Below are 8,778 nucleotides of genomic sequence, written 5' to 3' on the forward strand. Positions count from 1 at the left end.
AAAATATGCGTGTTAGAGAATGTACAAATGTATGTTAACAGTGTTTATGTCATATCAGTCCGTCAGAAAAATATATTTTTATTTTTTTTTATTTAGTTAGTTAGTTGTCATTCTTGGCTGAATAACTCTAGCACGTTTTAAAAGCCCTTTAAAATTAAATATGAACACAGTTTGGATTAAATAAAAGTACAGTCAAATTGTATCTCCTTCAGTACCGAATACTGAAATTTTGGTACCGTGACAACACTACACCTATGTGTACAAAACTGAAAATTGACCAAATGCAATATATAATATAAAAATTGCTAGTTTTATTGTGAACGATTCATCAGCTCGAGTCTTTCAAGGACTTTCCTTTTTCGACTTCATCCTTATTTTTTAAACCTTTTCATGATCCAGTCAATTTCAGATGGAAACAATAAATAAAATCCCACCATGTTTTTTTTACATATTTAATGTTCTATTTATACTGAAATACATTCCATTATTGAAGGAAAATAGATGCCATTTTTGACTTGAGGAAAGCACAACACAATCTCATAGCAATTTGTAACTATATTTAACGTTTTGGCAAATTGGCAGCTAATTTGCACGGTCTCATTCATTAGTTTTTGTATAATATGCCTTCACCTCACAGAGAATGAATTCTATCTGTGGGCACAATATATATTTTTTTCCTGCATGTCATGTGTGGAGCTCCATACAATTCACATTGTGCAAATTCATACAAAATCGACATACAATCATATTCCTGTGAGATTGAGTTGGAGGGGAGATTAAGCATATTGTAATGTTTTGGCTAAATGTATCGCATAATTATTAAAAAAAAAAAAAAAAGCACAGCATTTTGAGTGTGAAGTGCCTCAAGTGCTAGAGGGAATGACTTCTTATGATATGTGCTAAGGCTTCCCAAGGAGACTTTGGCGCAGAGGTCAGTATGTTGGCAAAAACAGTGCTCAGAGCTGTTTGGCAGGGTCTTTCACTGTGGTTGCTTTATGGCCACAAATTTAGGCGGATAATGAATGTTATTTTACTGTACATTTACTGATAGGGACATTGAGCCTCATTCATGGAACACAACAGAAGAAACAGTATTATAACCTGCTATGTCAAATACGAATTTTGAATTCAAAATCCAAAATGTCATATAGAAATCTGTGAGTAACTATCCTTATGTTGTAGCAGCTCTCATATAGATTCTCTCTGGATTCACGGAGGCTTTTCAGCACTCAGCGAATTCTGTTAAATTGGGCTTACTGTCCAATTTAGCAGTGAGGTGGAATATATATCTTCTGTCAGTGTGGTGGAGCTCAGATTAGCAACATTTCTTGCTTATTCACGAGTCTTTTATCACGAGTATTTTTCCAGTCTTTATTTTGAAATTAAACCAAACGAAAAACCTACGTCCACACCTACCTTCAGGTATTTGTCATCTTCTCTTCGCATGCCAGATTTGCCAACCGCCCCAGCTATGAAGCGATTTACAGTCCACTCAGGATTTGAAGAGAGGAGACAGTTATTAATGATCCCAATTTGCGTATTTGATTATCTTGTATGAGTGGCAGTTCGCACTGTTTATCACTCTTATTGCTTTGGCGCACAAGTGGCACAGCGCTTATCCTGTGGGAGACGATGGAAATGCTTTTTCATATGGTTGAGAACCCAGCGCTGTGTGATGTGGAATGTCTTTGACTTCATTATCCTCAGCTACAGTATGTTTGTATGCATGTGCATAACCGCTGACATTAAGACTTTAACGTGCTACATTTAATTCAAATTAAACGTGCTCACTGAACTTCTGTCCACTAGAGGAGAAGATACACCTGAGAGCATTTCCAAAAAGATGCATGTTGAATGAATGCCCTCGGGATGCTGTATTGAGGGTTGCGGTGGTCTGTTTTTTTTTCATGAAATACATTAAGGAAACATTGCCGCAGTCTTTATGTAAGAAATGGACAGCTGTTTGAAAGACTAATCATGAATACAAATCAATGAAGTTTAATAAAATGAAACCCCGCCCTTTTTCATTGTTGAATATCATTTTAGTTTGAAAAAAAGCACATTTTGGACTTAAAATGGGTTGGAAATGCTTTTTCACATTTTTATTTATTTATTTATTTATTGCAGTTGTTAAGTTGCTCCGAGTAGTTGCTAGGGAGTTCTGGGTGGTTGCTAAAGCAATGCTAGCTGCAGGGTACAAGTTGTTTTGAGTGGCAGTTAACACATTGCATAGTTGCTAAAAGTGTGTGCACTCCAAACGTAAATAGAATATTCGCCGTTGTTTTCACACTGCGTGACTATCTGGGGTAGCATTCAGTTGCTGCTGTGTTCACATTGCATGATGGATCGGCGACAGGTGGTTTCACATTGCATGACTTCACAATAGGAAGAATCGCTGACAGCTCTGTCTGGTGCCGGGTTGCCAGGTTTTCGCTACAAAACTAGCCCAATTACTACTCAAAACTAGCCTGAAAATAGCCCAATTGCTTTCGAGGTGGTCCCGTCGCGTTTGGGGGGGTAAAATACAAATTTTGTTGGCGGGGTTCTCCTGGTACAATTCACATTCCAGGGCCTAAATATCACGTTATTGGGGTCGCTTCAACCTGCTGACATAAAAAACAACCGGTGGCAATCGCGGATTTGGCAACACTGGCCCGCAAACTACGTTTCATATAACTCCTCCCCGAACTTCCCGCTGCCCTGTATCTTGGTCTCTCATTGGCTGTAGGTCATCGCCGATGTGTTTTTCAGTCAGAACTCATTTCACACTGTGTGATTGTGAATCGCTGACAGCTCCAGATATTTAGCATGCCAAATATTTCACGGGCGTCGGCGACGTGTCGGCGATTCCCTCAGATCGCGTCGTGTCGGAGAGCAACGATTTGCCTCCAATTTCGGGCATTTGTCGGCAATTTCACAAAACCTGTCGGCGAGTGAAAAATCGGGCTAAAATCATGCAGTGTGAACTCGGCATAAGGAGTTGTGAGTAGTCGCTAAGGCAATGCTAGCTGCAGGGTGTTGCTATAAGATTGTTAGGTCTTCTGAGTGGTTGTTAGGATGTTGCTGTGCAGTTGCTAAAGTGTTCTGCTTGATTGTTAACATTTGGTTTCTAGGAAGTTGTGGATTGTTGCTAATGCATTGCTAGCAGCAGAGTGTTGTTAAACGATGGTTAAGATGTTATGAGTGGTTGCTAGTGCAGTTGCTAAGGTGTTCTGTTTACTTTGTGGTTTCTAGGGTGTTGTTGGTGGTTGCTAAGGCATTTCTAGCTGCAGGGTGTTGTCATAAGATTGCTAAAATATTCTGAGTGTTGTTAGCACACCAATGTGCAGTTTCTAAGGAATTATGTTGTTGCTAGGATATTCTGAGTGGTTGTTGGCATTTTGATATTGGATTTTGGGTGTATGCTAAGGCATTGTTAATAACTTTAGGATTTTTTTTTTGTTGAAAGCTTATTACAGATTTTATGCAGATTAATTTTATAATTTTCCAGAATATTGAAATGACATTACTATCATTTTTACCTCTTTTAGGAAACAAAAAGAGAGCACTTTTTAGTCTTTTGTGTTTTAAAATGTTCTTAGCTTTGGAATAATGATATTGTACCAATATTTTCACAATCATTTCTAGTTTTTATAGCTTTTTCACAGCTGACTTGACTGATCACACGTTTTCACATTTTGCACATCATCTTGTACTTAACGTCGTCTAGATTTTGTCCATAGATTTTGTGTGTATCCAATAAAATTCAGGACATCCCAAGGGCTAACCTGTCTTTAATACTGCAGAGAAGTGACTTCAAGTGTTGTCTGATATCTCATCAAAATTTCAACAGATCCTGCCGAGGATGTGATTTGGTTTAGAGTAATTAGAGTGTTCAGATGGTCTTACCCAAATAAACACACTCATGACTGAGATGGGGGCAGCCAAGGAGAAAACGGATTGATTCATATTAAATGAGAGTTTGTTTGTCAAATGGCTTTTTGTGGTTTGGATGTAATCAAGCTCTCAGAGATTGTAGAGGTGTAACAGGAACTCTTCTACTATAAATAAAAGTTTTATTTGGTGAGCTAAAACACTTTGCAGCTCTTGTTTCTTTCATCAGTTCCATCAGTTTCTAAAGATTAAAACAAGACAACTCAAAACTCAACGCTATGATGTTAGTGTGTTGTTTTGTACTTTTGAGTGGTTGAAATTGTTTTAATATGCAGTTGCTAGGGTGTTCCAGGTTGTTACTATGACATTACTCGGTGCAGGCCATTGCTATTGTTGCTATGATGATCTAAATGGTTTTGGCTGCATTGCTGTGAAGTTGCTAAGATGTTCTGATAGGTTGTTAGCATTTTGCTATGTGGGTTCTAGGTGATTGCTAAGGTTGATAAAGTGTCCTGAGTGGTTGTTAGGATGTTGGTATGCAGTTGTTAAGGTGCTGTGAGTGTTTGTTAATATGTTGCTGCTTTAAGTGGTTGTTAATGCATTATTGTACAGTTTATATGGTGTTCTGAGTGGTTGCTAAGGTGGTGCGTGCTGTAGGGTGTTCCATTAAGGTTGTCAATGTGTTCTGGGTGGTTGTTAGCAATTTGCTATGTGGTTGCTATGAGGTTCTGGTTGCTTGCTAAGGCAATGGTAGCTGTAAAGTGTTGCTTTGAGGTTGCTAGGACGTTCTGAGTAATTTTTAGGATGTTGCTGTGCAGTTGCTAAGGTTCTGTGAGTGGTTGTTAAGATGTCGCTGCTCTGAGTGGTTGTTAAAATATTACTGTGCAGTTTCTAAGATTTTCTGAGAGGTTGCTAGGGAGTTCTGGGTGGTTGCTAGGGCATTGCTAGCTGTAGGGGGTTGTTTTATGGTTGTTAAGAAGTTCTGAGTGGTTGTTAGTATGTTGCTAAGTGGTTGCTACAGGGTTCTGGGTGGTTTGTAAGGCATTGCAAGCTGCAAGGTGCTGCTGAGGTTGTTAAAGGGGTCATCGGATGCCCATTTTCCACAAGTTGATGTGATTCTTTAGGGTCTTAATGAAAAGTCTATAACATACTTTGGTTAAAATTTCTCAATGGTAGTGTAAAAAATACCTTTTTACCCTGTCAAAAACAGCTATTTACAGAGCACGCCGTTTTGTAGCATTTTCCTTTAAATGTTAATGAGCTCTGCTGACCCCGCCCCTCTCTTCCGAGCTGCTCTCTGAGAAACTGTTTACTTTAGCCGCATTCATCGTGAAACTTGCTAATTAGCACATTATTAGGAAAGGCGATTTGCAGAAGATGAAGCTTCTGTAGATGAAGCTAGATCACGAATGATTCGCGGGAACATAGACGCATTTATGTAGATCGGGGGAGCATTCCCTTCAAAAACAAACATAATCCACTGCATCTTCAGCGGCTCAGATGTCGGGAGTAAATGACGACTGCTATGTTCATTATTACGCCCCTCCCACGATTATTTGATTGACAGTAGCATTTGAGATCGGCTCGATTTGAGAAAGGGGTAGATTTGAGCAGATTAAAAAAAAAAAAAAACTCTGGGTGGATTCTTATAATTTTAGGGTGGTTGTGTACACATACTGCCAACACACATTTCAGTTCAAACAACTTGTAAAAGTGCATGTAGCATCATATGACCCCTTTAAGGTGTTTTGAGTTATTGTTAGGATCAGGGCCGTGCACAGCGGGGTGGCCCGTTGACTAGAGCCACTGCCCCTCTGCCCTCAATGGCTGAGGTGTCCCTCTCACCAATCCCCCCACCATCACACCATCTGTTACCGCTCCGGTAAAGATCCGCTAATCCACTCTGTGTTTCCCGCCCGCTCCGCAGCATCAGTCTGCGTGCCGCTCTCTGGAGAGTGGAGACCACAGTTCCTGAAGCTCGTTGCATTAACAGGTATTACAGTCCAAATTACAGTCAGTGGATGATTCAGTAATATGGTAGTATGTTTTTGTACTTCTGTCGGTAGGCTAATGATTTGCGCTCGGTCTGCTGAAAAGTGCTAATAACAATATATCCGTTCTTAGAATTAGAATGTCTAACCAAATTATTGTACCCGGTCAGATATCAGATCTAATATAAATAACACAAAAGTTGCTGTTGTCAACTTGGCACACTTTGTAGACAAAAAAATAAAAAAAGACAGAGAGAGAGAGAGAAAGAGTGAAGGGAGGCTGCTAAAGACAGTTCAACATTGCAAATATGAATTCAAAGCTCCAGCAAGCCAGCAGGTAAATCATCATATAGAATATTTAGCAGTTTGACACACTTTAATTCTTGTAATTAAGTGTATTTCCCATTATAATCACTTGTCTTGATACTAGTAATCTATAACATATATTATTTTCTTAAAACCATATTAATAGTAGGCCTATAAATAGTTAAACAAATAATATAAATGTTCTAAATGAGTTGTTTATTAGCATATAATATAGATTTATGCTGTAAAATATCAAATTAAATGTCTAATAGGGAGAGTGGGGTAAGATTAGCCATTTTTTACTTAAGTAGTCCTCAAGATAAGGGAAAATAACACCAGTACAATGAAAGTATCTAAAGTAATTTCAGGAAGTTTCTTATCATTTTAAATGATCAGAATGTATCTATGACAAAGGGTTCTAAAAAAAATGCTTCTTATAAAAAAAGTGTTCCCATGGCTCAGTTTGCCCCGGGTTAGGGGTGTTGACCCGAGTCAAGTCAGTGGGTAAGATGCACCATCTGGGTGTAAAATGACCATCTGACCAAATCTGATTCAAACCCATGTGAAATAAATAATAATTTAAAAACTAATTTAATAATTTCCTTTTACAGTTGTATTTACAGTCAATGTGTTAAACACCAAAGTTGCAACCTTCCTAAAAACAGACTAAACAGATAGTTTGTTGGCCATTAGCAACTACAGGTGGAAAGATATATCTGATTATAATGTGATGAAAAGCATTTTCTGGTTCTTATCAGAGAAGTATTTGGTGCTCTTGTACACTGTCCCTATCAAATAAACTACAAATGATATGTATATATGATAAACTAAACCAGTAACATCACATTAAAATACCAGTTTATAATTCAGCTATAATATTTGTGATATTTAGCTAAATGGTTTGCATGGTTTTGTATGTTGCTATATCACCTATATGTATCATAAATATTTTTAGACCTGGATAAATTTGCTTTGATGTAACAACCATTACATCTGTTATGCTAAAAGTTTACTTTTACAAAAACAGTTTTTAAAGTAAATGGGTGCCTTCCATTCCCCCCATGTGTTTCTCTTTTTTACAGTCTGGCAGAAATGATGGGTGGTTCCAAAAAACATGGTCACATGACAGTAAAAGTGTACAGTTGCCAAGAAACGGGGTGGGTCAACTTACCCACTGGCTCAACTTACCCCACTCTCCCCTACTTCCATTAAAGATGAGGCAGAAGCAGGTCCCGAGAGTGAGGGAGAGCCCACACTTATCAAAACATCTACAATAAAGGCTGAAATGATTACAGAGTGTGTTATCTTTTAATTATTTGTAACAACTGGATAATTTGTATTAACAAGCACCCACCCCTTTAGTGTCCCTTTTTTGGTTTGGGCCACTGCCCCTCAAAATGTCTGTGTACAGCCCTGGTTAGGATGTTGATGTGCAGTTGTTAAGGTGTCGTGAATGGTTGTTAGGATGTTGCTGCTCTTAGTGGTTGTTAACAAATCACTTTGCAGTTTCTGTAATATTCTGAGTGGTTTGCGAAGATATTGCTTGCTGCAGGGTGTTGTGTTTTGAGTGGTTTTTAGGATGTTGCTGTTCAATTTCTAAGGTGTAATGGGTTTTTGCTAAGTGATTGTCAGGATGTTGCTATAAAGTTGCTAAGATGTTTTGAGTGGTTGTTAATATTTTACTTTGTGGTTGCTTGGGAGTTCTGGGTGGTTGCTAAGATTGCTAGCTGCAAGGGTGTTTCAGTGAGGTTGCTAAGATGTTCTGAGTGGTTGTCAACATTTTGCTATGAGGTTGCTAAAGAGTTCTGGGTGGTTGCCAAGCCATTTTATAATTTTAGAAAGTGCTAGTTGTACTGAATGATTTTTAGGATGTTGCTGTACAGTTGATAAGGTATTTTGACTGTTTTTTTTTTTTTACATTTTGAAATGTGGCTGCTGGGGTGTTCTGGGTGGTTGCTAAGCCATTGCTAGCTGCAGGGTGTTGCTATGAGGTTACTAAGGTATTCTGAATAGTTATTATTATCATGTTGCTATGTGGCTGCTAGGGTATTCTGTGTGGTTGCCATGACATTGCTAGGTGCAGGATCTAGGTATGAGACAGCGTTTACAGCTGAGACATGCGCATAGAGAAATTCAGAATGTACCATTCACCTGTCTGACCAATGCATTATACAGGCAGTGAGATGCTAACATAACCCCACCCCCCACCTGTGCCCCCTTATCCACAGCCCTTTATCGCAGGTTCTAGAATTGTCATTTTAGTACATCACTAATAGTAAACGTCTTGCAAATACAGCTAATTAGCCAGTGTCCACTGCATTTTTAACAATATGTAATGAGATCATTACGTATCCTATTCTGGAAGTTCCTGATGCCAGCGTTAGGTAAGACAACTGCTTTGATTTTAGTTGTGATTCCTACTTTCTTGCACATTTTAGATCAGCTCAGGGAACAAAGGGAAAGAAACTGGGCTATTTGAATCCCTCTGTCATCATCGTCTACGTCTTCAAATTCCTTTGAAGGCTTAGCAGGATAATCCAAATTGCAGCTGTGAAAACGATCACTTGCAGCTGTCCAGACTCAGAAGAATCGGGTCAGAACCTTTGAT

The sequence above is a fragment of the Sinocyclocheilus anshuiensis genome, unplaced genomic scaffold, assembly GCF_001515605.1.
Source record: "Sinocyclocheilus anshuiensis isolate Anshui unplaced genomic scaffold, SAMN03320099.WGS_v1.1 scaffold751, whole genome shotgun sequence".
NCBI lineage: Eukaryota > Metazoa > Chordata > Actinopteri > Cypriniformes > Cyprinidae > Sinocyclocheilus > Sinocyclocheilus anshuiensis.